Here is a 16,070-nt window from a genome sequence, read left to right as displayed (position 1 = left end):
AGGATATCTCTACATCTGTAATGGGGGAAGATCTGTACTGAGGGGTGGGGATACCTGTACTGGGGGGATATCTGTATATCTGTATTGGGGGAAGATCTGTACTGGGGGGGGGTATCTGTACTGGGGGATATCTGTACATCTGTATTGGGGGAAGATCTGTACTGATAAGGAGATTTGTACAGGGGCAGAAGTGGTGCTGGGGGAAAGATCTGCCCTTGGTGGGGAAGATCTGTACCGGAGAGAGCTGTACTGAGGTAGGGAGATCTGTACTAGAAGGTAACTGCACTGGGGGAAGGTGATCTGTACCGTAAAAGAGATTTGTACTGGAAGGATATCTCTACATCTGTAATGGGGGAAGATCTGTACTGGGGGGGGTGGGGATATCTGTACTGGGGGGGGGGAATATCTGTATATCTGTAGTGGGGGAAGATCTGTACTGGGGGGCGGGGAATATCTGTACTGGGGGATATCTGTACATCTGTATTGGGGAAAGATCTGTACTGGGGGGGGGGTATCTGTACTGGGGATATCTGTACATCTGTATTGGGGGAAGATCTGTACTGGGAAGGAGATTTGTACAGTGGCAGGAGTGGTGCTGGGGGAGAGATCTGCTCTTGGTGGGGTAGATCTGTACTGGGGGGAGCTGTACTGAGGTGGGGGGGGGTCTGTACTAGAAGGTAACTGCATTGGGTAAAGGTGATCTGTACTGGGGGAAGAGATTTATACTGAAGGGATATCTCTACATCTGTAATGGGGGAGATCTGTAATGGGGGGTGGGAATATTTGTACTGGGGGGATATCTGTATAGCTGTAATGGGGGAAGATGTGTACTAGGGGGGGATATCTGTACTGAGGGGATCGCTGTACATCTGTATTGGGGGAAGATCTGTACTGGGGGGAGATCTGTGTTGCAGGAAAAAATCTATACTGGGGGGTTACTGTGGGAGTAGATCTGTACTGAGGTGAGAATTGTACTGAGAAAGTGGTTTGTACTGGGGCGAGAGTTGTACTGAGGGGGGTAGATCTGTTCTAAAAGGTAACTGCATTGGGAGAGGTGATCTGTAATGGGGAGACCTGTACTGGGGGGGAGAGAGATCTTTACTGGGGGGGATATAGCTGTACATTAGAACTGGAAAAGATCTACACTATTGGGATCTACAGTATATTGCAGGAGGGAATCTATCCTGGGAGAAGGGGGAATGCACTGGGGAGATCTGTACTGGGGTGGGGAGCAATACCGGGGGGATTTGTACTTGGGGGAGATAATATTTTCTAGTGGAGGGAAGATCTGAGGTTAAGCCCCCCCCCCGGAAAAAAACTATCTATGTCCCTGCACGGAATTATATACCCATTGTATGGTAGAACAGCTCCTGCCTATGAATTTCAGCTATGAATTCAGCTGTTTTCTGGAGTTAAGCTCCATGCCTGTCACAATATCATCTTTTTAGATGTTGTATATCGACTCAAACTGTAAACTATTGTCCTACTTCTGTTAATATGGTGTCACTCTATAAGACTCAGACGTCTTATAATCTGTTGTCACAGTGAACATCTGAACTGCTGAATAATCCTTGCTTAGTATAACATTTTCTTCCCGCTACAACGTATGTCCCTTTTAACTTTTCTGCATTTGAGTTTTGGTCTCAGCACCCAGCAGGGTAGCAGAACAAATCTCACCTGCTTGGTGACAATTCAGACGGTGTTAATGCTCAGAGCTCTCCGGTGTTACAGGTAGGCAGGATGTGGGGATAATGAAATCCCTCTTCATTCAACGTTGCACTGAAAACACATTGAACAGACGTCAAGCGGGACGGGAACAGAAATGAGTACTCCCAATTGTGAAATATTTATTACACTGTGACACCGATGAATGTAAGAAGGAAGGAACGCTGGTTAATCTCTCTCGCAGCAACACAGAAAATATCTCCATTGAAACTTATTGAATTTCAACTGCTGTCAGGTTTTGTCAGAAATGTTCTCATTTTAATAGCAATGAAAACAGAAGCCCTGCGTCCTTGACAATGCTTTCCTTCTACAGTAGCTGTAGTATTTTTTCACTCTAAAATTGACATACAGAAAGTGATAATAAAAAAGTACCAGCACCAATGTGAAGTAGAGGAATGCTCTAAAAATAATAAAAGAATAATCAACATAACCTGGTGTGGTCACCATCATCGTCTGTCTCAGACTCGGTAAAAAGGTTAATTAACACACATATAGAACCAATGTCAGAAAAACACTTGGCCCAGAGCTGATAGGAGAATCATCTGACCATCCCAGTGGACAGGTAGGTTGGGTATTGTGCACCATTCACAGAGCTGAGCAACACCAATAAAAAAATATATAATTGGAAGTTATTTTTAATGATAACCAAAAGTCAAAACTTGGGATGGAGTTTGGGTTTGGTCCACACCCAGAAGTTAGCAGTTATTGCTGGACCAATGATCTGTGGATGGGAGATGTCCTTATAGGACCATGTGGCCATATGAGGTCAATGTCATTGTCCTAATATGACCATGGGGTCATATTATGTCAATGATGTCATAAGCATCCCTGTCACTTTGTATATGTGCATCTGCAGGGCAGCAACTGGTTGGCCCCATTGCCTCCCTCCACAACAACCCATACTCACCTTGCCTACACTGCTCAGGAGCAGGTAACCTCCATGTTGTTTTAGCCTGAGAGGACAAAAAATAAGGATTCTCTTCCCACCACAATGCTGGGCCAATCTTCATGCACTACAGGTCCATTCTCCACTGTTGGCCCAATCTTCATGCACTACAGGTCCAATCTCCACTGTTGGCCCAATCTTCATGCACTAGTAGTAGTAGTAGTTTTCTTCACTACAGGTATGAGCTGCAAGGAAGAATACTATTAAAGGCTGATTCCCCACCATACAACTGCACGTACACAAAGAACTGGGAATGCTCATGACATTGTTGACCCAATATGGCCATAGGGCTATATTAGGACAATTACAATGACCTAATATAGTTCCATGGCCACATTAGGTCAATGACTTTGACATTATATGGCCATGTGGTCAGTTTTGTCACATGCAGCTTTGGCCCTTTGCATATGTCAGCTAAGGGTAGGGGAATCTCCCATCTGCAGCTTATTGGACCAGCAGTGACAGCTAACTTCTCTGTGGTCAGATTGAACTCAAGCACAAGACTATCAGTATATCCAGTGATATAGACAACTGAGGTTCGATGCAAATCCCAATTTACTCCTGTAAATATTATCTTTGGCCTTGCCTCTTCCTGTTCTCCGATCCATGTTATGGGCCATTAAGGCCTCCCCTTACCTATAAATGGCCTATAGAGATGCTTAAGAGGCAGCAGCAAGTGGAGCTAAACTAGGCATTTAGAAAAGCAAAAACGTACGTAAAACGTCAGCAAAGCAGTGAGAGCAATAAACAGCTGGGTACTTACCTGTACATACCTTGTCACCACAGTCCATGAAACAACAATTTGGTGTGAGAGAATGAACCTCCTGCCTTTGTCCACAACTAAACTGGCAGTTTTGAGTGGATTACTCCTATAACATACATGTCTGTTTTCAGCTTCTCTGAATATTTTTATTAAAAAAATACATATTTAATTCACATTAACTAAAGGAAACCTGTCCTATACCCATGCAGGGCAAAGCAACTGCTTGGCTTTATTGCCTCCCTCCTCAGCAACACATACTTACCTTTCCTTTGCTCTCTCTCGGTTACTGGGAATGAGAAAAGGAAGCCCTGTGTAACCACATTGTGCTAGTCCAGCAATGGGCAAACTACGGCCCGGCGGACCTTTTAATCCGGCCCGCGGAGCGTGATACTGTCAGGATGGCTGTCAGGATGTGTGTAGGCGGGGCAGCGTGACGAACATGAGGGGAGTTAGGCTCCTCTCACAGTCCGCCCTGAAGACCGGAACGGCGCGGGAACACGGCGAGAGGAATGCGCGGAGCAAAGGTAAGTAAATTGACACAGGGGGGACTTGGCTTACTACTTGGGGGGGAATAGTACTGTGGGGGATGAAATACTATATGAGGGATGAATTAATATGGGGGATGAATTAATATGGGGAATGAATTACTATAGGGGGGATGAATTACTATAGGGGGGATGAATTACTATATGGGGGATGAATTACTATGGGGGATGAATTACTATGGGGGATGAATTACTATATGGGGGATTAATTACTATGGGGGATGAATTACTATGGGGGATGAATTACTATATGGGGGATGAATTACTATATGGGGGATTAATTACTATGGGGGATGAATTACTATGGGGGATGAATTACTATGGGGGATTAATTACTATATCTACTCTTGGTCCGGCCCCCGGGTCCAATATATGAACCCATTGCGGCCCTCAAGTCAAAAAGTTTGCCCACCCCTGTGCTAGTCTGAACTGACAAAGGAATAATGGTGTTTAGGGGCGGACTGACCATTTGGAAACTGAGGGCCCGGGGTCAGTAGGGGGCCCCATGAGATGCCCCTGGTATCTTTTTCATAGGCTTTTTTGAGTTTGGGCAAGGACACAGGGGCCCCATGATCCCCTATTGCCCGGGGGCCCCATGAGTTGTCAGTCCGCCCCTGATGGTGTTCTTCTTATCTCTATGTCTCTATGTGACAATACTGGGCCTATAGCCATGGCCTAGCACTGCTACCTGCTCTTCCATATCTAGAAGTTTTCTTCACTGCAGGTATGGGTAAGGGTAGCATTAAAGCTGAACTCAAAAATGACCCTTGTAATGGAGTCCCCCACACTGCAACAATTAAAAGCCCATTATTTCTAGGGGGCAGAGGAACAGGCAGTCCATTTTACCCTATTTCCCAACTTCAGCGTTGCCCTCTTCTCCCCGAAGCTCCAGTTTGTGGACAGTCCTTTGGTGGCACCATACACAATGCATTGTATGTAGAGGACCTGATTGTGTGACAGCGGCCATGAAAGGGCCAGAGAAGCGGCAGCCCTGGACCAGTTACATGGATAGCCGGAGCCTGCTGTGGTGTGTAATAAGAAAAAGGTGCCTCTTTATTCCAGCACCCTAAACATCTAACCCTTGCATTGCTGGGGAAGAGGGGGTACTGCAAGGGAGTCCAGCTTTATGGTGAACCTGTTGATGTAAAGCTCAGGATTGCTTTAAAGATGCCAAAAATTTTCTGAATGAACCAATGAATAAAAAAGTATTTAAAACACATATTTAGTACTACAGAGCAAATCACAGAAAGTGTTTTTTTTTTATATTTTTCTAATGCATAATTAATTGTAGAATATGAGATTTTTTCTGCATTACTTTGAGTCCTGCACTGACACAATATCACAACAGTCTGAAACATATGACTGGGTAACACTGACTTCTTCTATATAATGACCCAAGTTACCCCAGTCTTTCATATAAAACTGCTAATGCACATCAATTTCCTCAATGACACTCTCCTTGGCTTCATAACGTCACTTTCTTTGTTGAAATGTTTCAAGAGCAAGGGGAGCCGCAATAATTTTTCCAATCAATATTTTCACATGGCACCACTTAAGAAATATGCACGCATTTTACATACACAGGGGCTAGCCTACAACTTTACTCCAACACAAAGAAAGTCATTGAAGAATTGTTGCAATGTCATTGGACTAAACCAATGTCTTATGGTCATAATAACCAAAAATGGCAAGGTCACTTCAGGAAATAATTACATTTACAATTCACCTGCCTTAAAGTGACACTAGACAAAGCAAGTGGCGCCAAAATAAGATTTTATAGGAAGAGCAAATCCTTATTCTTAAAAAAATAGTCCATATATACAGTTGCAAGAAAAAGTATGTAAACTCCTTGGGATTACGTGGAGTTTTGCATGAATTGAGCATAAAATGTGCTCTGAACGTCATCTAAGTCACAACAATAGAAGAACACAGTCTGCTGAACCCTTTCCAGCTTCATGCAAGTCAACAATTCTTGATCGTAGGTCTTCTGAGAGCTCTTTTCTGCGAGGCATGGTTCACATCAGACAGTGCTTCTTGAAACCAGTAAACCCAAAACAGGTGTGTGTTTTTTAAGGGCAGGACAGCTGTCAGCAACACATCCAATATCATCACACTGATTGGAGTCAAGGTTGGCTCACTCCTGGCTCCAATTAGTCTCTGGGAGAAGTCATTAAGCTAGGGCCTCACATACTTTTTCCTCCCTGCACTGTGAATGTTTACATGTTATGTGCAATTAAACCATGGCAACATCTAATGTTTGTGTAGTATTATGTTCAGCAGACTGTGTTTTTCTATTGTTGTGACTTAGATGACGTTCAGAGCACATTTTATGCCCAATTCATGCAAAACTCCATGTAATCCCAAGGGGTTCACATACTTTTTCTTGCAACTGTATATATAAATTACTTAATGGCTCTGTAATTTATTCTTCATGAAATTGTTTCTTACTGTAGTTTTCTGCCTTCTTGTAACGTCTTCCCACATCTTTCCTTTTGCAGAGCGAGCAGTGTATGTTGGTTGGGGTCATGTGTACTGCTCTATGTACACTACAAATCCATAATTCATAGTCCATCAAAAGAGCAAGCATGAGAAGGTGGCTACCTTTCCGATATACAATAGGATCATAGAGAACCAATGTAGCCACCCTCTAACACAGTGGTTCTCAACCTGTGGGTAGTGGCCCCTTTGGGGGTCGAACGACCCATTCACAGGGGTCCCCTAAGACCATCAGAAAAACATATTTCTGATGTGTAAAGAGCAGCTACTGTGTTGAAAGCAGCTGCTGTGTTGAAAGCAGCTACTCTGTTAAAAGCAGCTACTGTGCTGAAAGCAGAAGTATTGGAGGTAAAACGACACTCATGAATTATAATTACTGGGTAAATAATTTTATGGTTGGGGGTCACCGCAACATGAGGAACTGTATTAAAGGGTCACGGCATTAGGAAGCTTGAGAACCACTGATCTAACAGGAAGTCAGAGAACAGCAGCAAAAAAAAAAAGAAGAAATTTGGAGGAGTCTGGAAGCAGCAGAATGGACTTTTTTAAGTTAAGAATTCATACTTGAATAGACTATATAGAATATGTTTTTTTAAACCAGAGTTTAGTGTCACTTACGTAGTAGTTGAACACAAGCCACAAGGACAAAGTTTCAAGGTACTAATACATTTTATATCAGGTTAACATTGTCTACGAATAGCACAAACATAGTAGTCCAGTAAGCTGAAAAAAGACACAAGAGATCTTATATAACCAAAAGCAAAAGGGACCATTAAACCAAAAAAGAACTTATGGCGTTAGGTTCATGATGCAATCGTGTTTGGACAAGGTTTGGATTTGACCCTCCTCAATTTATCAACTACCTTTCCTGGAAACCTTATGTGCTTGACCTGTACTCAAATATGCCTACGTTAGTACAGGCCAGAATCTAGGATCGGAATCAGGGGCGGACTGACAACTCATGGGGCCCCCGGGCAATAGGAGATCATGGGGCCCCTGTGTTCTTGCCAACCTTTACCCATTAACACTCCCTTTTCAGTAAGTTTCTCTTTTATTCTAGTTGAGATAATGTGAATGTACTGTATGGGTTAGGTTGCCTAGTCCTACAAAGAAAAATATGTCCTGTCGTAGTCAGGGGCAGACTGACAACTCATGGGGCCCCGGGCAATAGGGGATCATGGGGCCCCTGTGTCCTTGCCCAAACTCAAAAAACTCCTATAAAAAAGGTGCCAGGGGCATTTCATGGGGCCCCCAACTGACCCTGGGCCCTCGGGCAGTGCCCGAGTGCTCAAATGGTCAGTCCGCCCCCGATTGGAATAGAGTAGTTGCTCTCAAACAACACAATGGAAAAAAAGTCTCAGCTGGCCAAGTTTAGAACAGAGAAGACAAAGTAATGCCAGAAGGTCTCCTGAAGGCACGTGCCACAACGAGTGAATGCATACAGCAGGAGGGACCAGCCTGTTGGACAGAAGCAGTGTACACAAGCTTAGTGAGCCAAATGCATGCCTAAAGTTCTGGCATAAGATAGATGGATTTGGGTTTCTAACACAATAGACTGACTCTTCATTTGGGGGCAACTTATATTTTCTCCTAAAAGTAAGGGGATTTGATGTGATAGCCAGGAGGTTTATGGCAAAGTTGAAAGAGTAGTGATTCTGCGTCCAAGCAGTATATTAACATGCACAGTGCAAGCGCGTTGCCTTTAAAAGACCCATATAATGTGCTTTACCGCAGTGCAACAATTTGAACCTGGCTTAAACTAGGATGGAAGGGGGAAGATGAGTTTGCAAATGATGGAGGTGGAGGTCAGAGGTGACTGGAGGATAAAATGGTAGAGATGGAGAGTGGGTCATTGCAGGTGATAAATAGATCTCTACGGTATAAGCAAACATTGTTACATACAAGTAATCTGGCAAGCAAAATGGAAGAGCTGGAACATATGGCGCCTGAAGGTTTAACAGGTGTTGCAGAGCTTTGGCTTAATTTTTCTCGTGACTGGGCTGCTAATATTCCTGGCTAGGCTATCTTCTGGAAAGAAAGAGTAAGCAGAAAACAAAGTTGTGTCGGTGTGTAAGATGTAAAAAAATGACCTTTTCTATGGATAGGCATTATGGGAAGAGTTACATATTGGTGTGCAGAATGCTAGTTAAAGTGTATGTAAAGGCATTTGTTTTAGTTTTGGATAGAATAGGAGAGGTTTAGACCCCAAGTCAAGTTTTTATTGCTGTGTCCCCAATGGAGAGATTTGTCCTTTTATATGTTCTGGTGACCATTGTGAGCAGGACAGGTAGTGATGGGAAATGCATAGCCTGCTCAGACACCAGTCTCTGTGAAATTGGTGACACAGCAGTGCATATTCACAAGGGATACTGTCAGTGCGTTCAAAGAAGTAAATGTGGGGATTCTTAAAAATAAAATCAGTTGAAAATGTAACTGGTTGACTGGTTATATTTTCATATTAGGTGGATTCTAAATTCCAGAACAGGGGCGGACTGACAACTCATGGGGCCCCCGGGCAATAGGGGATCATGGGGCCCCTCTGTTCTTGTCCAAACTCAAAAAAGCCTATGAAAAAGGTACCAGGGGCATCTCATGGGGCCCCCTACTGACCCCGGGCCCTCGGGCAGTGCCCGAGTTTCCAAATGGTCAGTCCGCCCTTGGCTGTGGCCAAATCACAGCTAATCACAAAAAAAACCCCTGCATGAATCGATTTCATTCAGGTAAATGCTTGCTTATAGAAAAGTAATTCTTTGCTATAAGCAAATTGTGTTTAAAAAAAAAATACTGATCACTTCCCCAAAGTAGTACAATGTTACTATGGTAATATTATACTACTTTGGTCATAGTGCAATATGAAATAAAGATCTTAAAAAAAGAGAAAAAAATGTAATAAAAAATTTGAAAAAAAATTATAATTTTTTTTTTGTACTTTCACCAGTCAATGTCCCTGATCACCACCATGTCAGGTATATGATGATGCTATACTGTATTGGTGACAGTATGTAAGAAAAACAAATAGTGAAAATCATTTTTTTTTCATTTCTTCATTTTCCGAAAACTTAAGACAAAAAAATTACAACTTCAAATAACTCGCCATGCCTGGACGTTGGACTGTCTACTTTGCAAAAAGGGGTCATTTGGGGGATATCTGTACTGTTCTGACATTCTTGGACCTCAAGAAATGATATCGGCTGTCCAAGGGCGGACTGACAACTCATGGGGCCCCCGGGCAATAGGGGATCAAGGGGCCCCTTTGTCCTTGCCCAAATTTAAAAAAGCCTATGAAAAAGGTACCAGGGGCATCTCATGGGGCCCCCTACTTACCCCGGGCCCCCGGGCAGTGCCAGAGTTTCAAATGGTCAGTCCGCCCCTGCGGCTGTCAGTACTTCAGGATTGATTGATTTTCAGATATATCCCATAGTTTGTGAACTCTATAACTTTCCTACAAACTAAATAATACATCCTAATTTGGGTATTTTCACCAAAGACATGTAGTAGAATACATCTCGGCCTAAATTTATGAAGAACAATTATTTATTTGCAAACTTTTATAACAGAAACAAAGGAAAACATGGGTTTATTTTCAATATTTTTGGACTTTTTTTGTTAATTTAGCAAAAAATAAAAACCCCGGTGTTTAAATACCACGAAAAGAAAGCTCTAGTTGTGTGAAGAAAATGATAAAATTTTAGTTTGGGTACAATGTTGTATGATCGCGCAATTGTCATTCAAAGTGTGAGAGCGCTGAAACCTGAAAATTGGCCTGGGCAGGAAGGGGGTAAACGTGCCCGGTATTGAATTGGTTAAAAGAACAATAAATGATATTAGCATACTTAATGGATTTGATGGATGGACTGATGTCTTTATTTAAACTTTCCAAGTATGTAGCTACGAATTTCTGAATACATTAAAAATATGCACAATACTCTTTAGGTTAAAGGGCGAGGTCTTTTGGAGTATTATGTTGACCATTTCAAAGTTTGGAAGTTCAGAATGATGCGGAGGGAGAAGTTCCGGGGATGAGGTTAAACACTATGTTTAGCCGTCTGTCTCATCGAAAAAGGTCTCATATTATTCTCTGGAACAAAAAGAGCAGCATGGATTTCAGTTTTTTTTTTCCTGTTATTATCTGCACTTGGTCACCAACTCAAATTTCAAAGCAGATTAGCCAGGCTGGATATTATCACACAGCCATAATAACAAGCAACATGTGTGACGGGAATGTGTATATTATACTGAATAACATTGCCCCTGCAGTAACTGGAAAGTAATAGGAACATTTACAAAGAGTTTCCCTTTGTCAGAAAAGGTATCATTGGCCGTAGAAACATCCGACAGGGACAAGATACTTAGTCATATCATTTTAAACTTTATTAGAAAAATGTATAATTCATTTTGGCATTCTTTATTTTCCCCAGAGATATGTATGGACCTTTTTTAAGCTGAACAATGCAATTCAGAACTTTATATGAAAGAACAATTGTATCCTTAACCCCTTCGTGCCTAAGGGAAAAACAAATCTTAATGCCTAAGCACAATTTTGCAACGTTGACATGTGTTAGGAAAACCATACATTATTATTATTATTATACAGTATTTATAAATGTCTAAATCTGACAGGCAGACTCCTGCATGTCAGATGGAAGCAGTTGGGTGCACCCGCCCTACATGAGTGCTCACGCAATGTATCCGGGCTCTGTTTGCTCATCTGTGGGCCCAGGGAGTACCATGGTGGGTGCTGGCGGGTGGAGGGGAGAGAGGAGTCAGATTATTATTATTATTATTATACAGTATTTATAAAGCGCCAATAGTTCGCTCAGCGCTGTACATTACAAAGGGGGACAGAACATGTGACAGAACAATACCAATACAATGCAAAACATGAGGGGATTGAGGGCCCTGCTCTTTCGAGCTTACAATCTAGGAGGGAGGGGATGGTGGCACAGGAGGAGATAGCTGTGGGGGATGGAGTGGTAGGAAGAATGGAGGAGGTTGGCAGGTTAGCAGGGGGTGGGGTAGGCTTCCCTGAAGAGGTGGGTTTTCAGGGTGCGCCTAAAGGAAAAGAGAGTAGGTGATAATCTGATGGGTTGGGGCAGGGAGTTCCAGAGGAGGGGTGACACCCTGGAGAAGTCCTGGAGGCGGGCATGGGAGGAGGAGACCAGGGAACTAGAGAGAAGGAGGTCTTGTGAGGAGCGGAGTGTGCGTGTTGGGCGGTACTTGGATATTAGGTCAGTGATGTAGTTCGGGGCAGTATGGTGGACGGCTTTGTACGTCAGTGTTAGGATTTTGAATTTGATCCGTTGCGCAATCGGAAGCCAGTGGAGGGATTGGCAGAGGGGGGTGGCAGAGATGGAGCGGTTGGAAAGGTGAATGAGTCTGGCAGCCGTATTCAGGATCGACTGAAGCGGGGATAGCCAGCGGCGAGGCAGGCCAGTGAGGAGGGAGTTGCAGTAGTCGAGTCGTGATATGATGAGGGAGTGGATGAGCTGTTTAGTGGTTTCTGGGGTTAGGAACGTGCGGATTTTGGCGATGTTGCGGAGGTGGAGTCTGCACGAGTTTGTTAAAGATTGGACTTGGGGCTGGAAGGATAGGTTGGAGTCCAGAATGACACCAAGTACTCTGGCCTGTGCGGCGGGTTTGATGGTGGCGTTGTTGGATGTGATGGAGAAGTCAATCGGGGGTGGTGTCCGGGCTGGGGGGGGAAGACAAGAAACTTGGTTTTGGAGAGGTTCAGTTTAAGGAAGTGGAGCGACATCCAGTCTGATATGTCGCTCAGTAGGTGTGTGATTCGGGTGGAGACCGAGGGGGTGAGGTGGGGGGTTGAGAGATAGATTTGTGTGTCGTCGGCATATAGGTGGTAGTTGAAGCCGTGACAGTGTATGAGTTGGCCAAGGGTACATGTCAACACAAATACATTGTACATCCAGGTGAATTATACCGCGTTTTTTTCAGAACAAATTGGACTTTCATTTGGTGGTAAATGGATATCTCCTGGTTTTTGTTTTTATTATCAAAGGAAAACTGGCCCAAAATAGTAAAAAAAAAATATTTTTTTCATTTAGCTGTGTGTTTCTTGTTACTACCATAACCTACCACCAAAGAACAACCCAAAATAAATTTTCCAGCTCTTGACAATTGCAGCGATACCATATATGTGTGTTATTTGTTGTGTGTACCTGTAGTACAGCCCAGAAACAATAGTACGCATTTTGTTTTTCTTTTCTTTTTTTTTTTTTACCTAAAACTGACACCGACACAAACTGACACTGATACCAATTAAAAAAAATAAAATAAAAATCCTGACCTTTGACCCTGGCCTTTTGACCTTCACCCGGACCTTTGACCTAAACACTTACCCTAGCACTGAACTAGATCAAACCTTGATCTAGGTTTTTTTCCTTTATTTTATTTTTTAATATTTATTTATATTTTTTTTAACAATTTTTTTTTTCTATGCCAGGAGTTACAGAGATACAATGTATCTCTCTCCTCCATTCATAAAGAAAAAAAACAAGTGGTCGGGCTATACAGTGACTGATCACTGTGTTAGCCAATCAGAGGCTACCACAGCGATCATGTGACCCGGAATCACGAGTCCCAGGCAGGGGCGGACTGACCATTCGAGAACTCCGGCACTGCCCGAGGGCCCAGGGTCAGTAGGGGGCCCCATGAAATGCCCCTGGTACCATTTTATAGGCTTTTTTGGGTGTGTTTTGAGTGTGGGAAAAGACACAGGGGCCCCATGATCCCCTATTGCCCGGGGGCCCCATGATTTGTCAGTCCACCCCTGGTCCCAGGTCCCGATCGTTAGAATGGGACCCGGAGCTCTCAGTGACACCCTGGTCTATGTGCTGGGAGCGCGCTGTGCAGCGCGCTCCCAGCAGAAAGACAGGTACACAAATATGTGGCCCCACAGAAAAAAGCCCAGTTCTGTGAGGACACATATTTATGTGACATCGGCGTGAAGGGGTTAATTTATGTTGTCCCTTTCTCTGCTGAAGCCAGTTTTCCATTTTTTTTGCACGTGTTAAAATGCACATTTTAGGCCTGAAGATTAGTTAAAACCCCCAAATATACCCTGGATTCCCATTCTTTACACCTGCTTTATAGAACCTTTCTTGACATGCTTGGTATTAAATGATGTATGGAGCAACAAAGTAAAAAACAAAATACCCCCGTTTCAGCAATCTTCATTTTACTACGCATACATGGGAAGTCCTGGCAATGATGCTTTATGGAGAAAAGCTAAGTGGCTCCAAACAGGGCTACAGAGTAAGGATCCCTCGAACAGGGGCAGAGGTAAGTATTACTCCAGGTGAAGCTCCACTTTACAAAGAATCCCCAATCATGGGTATACAACATAGTTACATAGTTAGTCTGGCTGAAAAAAAAGAAAAATCCATCCAGTTCAACCATTAAAAAAAAGTTATAATCCTACACCCACAGCTGATCCAGAGGAAGGCAAAAAAACTCCAGCAAAGCATGATCCAACTAGCTCCGGCAGGGAAAAAAATTCCTTCCTGATCCCCCGAGAGGCAATCAGATATTCCCTGGATCAACTTTACCTATAAATGTTAGTATCCACTTATATTCTGTGTATCCAGGAAAGAATCCAGGACTTTCCTACAGCAATCCACTGAGCCGGCCAGAACCAACTCTTGAGGGAGTCTATTCCACATTCTCACAGCTCTTACTGTGAAGAAACCTTTCCGTGTTTGGAGATTACATTTCTCTTCCTCCAGACGTAAAGAGTGCCCCCTTGTCCTCTGTGATGACCTCAGGGTGAATAGCTCTACACTGAGTTAACTATATGAACCACTGATGTATTTATACATGGAGATCATATCCCCCCTTATGTATTATACATGGAGATCACATCCCCCCTTATGTATTATACATGGAGATCATATCCCCCCTTATGTATTATACATGGAGATCATATCCCCCCCTTATGTATTATACATGGAGATCATATCCCCCTTATGTATTATACATGGAGATCATATCCCCCCTTATGTATTTTACAAGGAGATCATATCCCCCCTTATGTATTATACATGGAGATCATATCCCCCCTTATGTATTATACATGGAGATCATATCCCCCCCTTATGTATTATACATGGAGATCATATCCCCCCTTATGTATTATACATGGAGATCATATCCCCCCTTATGTATTATACATGGAGATCATATCCCTCTTATGTATTATACATGGAGATCATATCCCCCCTTATGTATTATACATGGAGATCATATCCCCCTTATGTATTATACATGGAGATCATATCCCTCTTATGTATTATACATGGAGATCATATCCCCCTTATGTATTATACATGGAGATCATATCCCCCCCTTATGTATTATACATGGAGATCCTATCCCCCCTTATGTATTATACATGGAGATCATGTCCCCCCCTTATGTATTATACATGGAGATCATATCCCTCTTATGTATTATACATGGAGATCATATCCCCCTTATGTATTATACATGGAGATCATATCCCCCTTATGTATTATACATGGAGATCATATCCCCCCCTTATGTATTATACATGGAGATCATACCCCCCCTTATGTATTATACATGGAGATCATATCCCCCTTATGTATTATACATGGTGATCATATCCCCCCTTATGTATTATATATGGATATCATATCCCTCCTTATGTATTATACATGGAGATCATATCCCCCTTTATGTATTATACATGGAGATCATATCCCCCCCTTATGTATTATACATGGAGATCATATCCCCCCTTATGTATTATACATGGTGATCATATCCCCCCTTATGTATTATACACGGTGATCATATCCCCCCTTATGTATATACATGGAGATCATATCCCCCCTTATGTATTATACATGGTGATCATATCCCCCCTTATGTATTATACATGGAGATCATATCTCCCTTATGTATTATACATGGAGATCATATCCCCCCTTATGTATTATACATGGAGATCATATCCCCCCTTATGTATTATACATGGAGATCATATCCCCCCCTTATGTATTATACATGGAGATCATATCCCCCTTATGTATTATACATGGAGATCATATCCCCCCTTATGTATTATACATGGAGATCATATCCCCCCTTATGTATTATACATGGAGATCATATCCCCCTTATGTATTATACATGGAGATCATATCCCCCTTATGTATTATACATGGAGATCATATCCCCCTGATGTATTATACATGGAGATCATATCCCCCTTATGTATTATACATGGAGATCATATCCCCCTTATGTATTATACATGGAGATCATATCCCCCTTATGTATTATACATGGAGATCATATCCCCCTTATGTATTATACATGGAGATCATATCCCCCCTTATGTATTATACATGGAGATCATATCCCCCCTTATGTATTATACATGGAGATCATATCCCCCCCTTATGTATTATACATGGAGATCATATCCCCCCTTATGTATTATACATAGAGATCATATCCCCCCTTATGTATTATACATGGAGATCATATCCCCCTTATGTATTATAGATGCCTCTTATCAGTTTGGTTGCCCTGCTCTGTACTTTCTCCAGTT

The sequence above is a fragment of the Staurois parvus genome, unplaced genomic scaffold (assembly GCF_062004578.1).
Source record: "Staurois parvus isolate SC_StPar_1 unplaced genomic scaffold, SC_StPar_1.0 ptg001066l, whole genome shotgun sequence".
In the NCBI taxonomy this organism is placed as follows: domain Eukaryota; kingdom Metazoa; phylum Chordata; class Amphibia; order Anura; family Ranidae; genus Staurois; species Staurois parvus.
Note: the sequence above shows the minus strand (reverse complement) of the source record.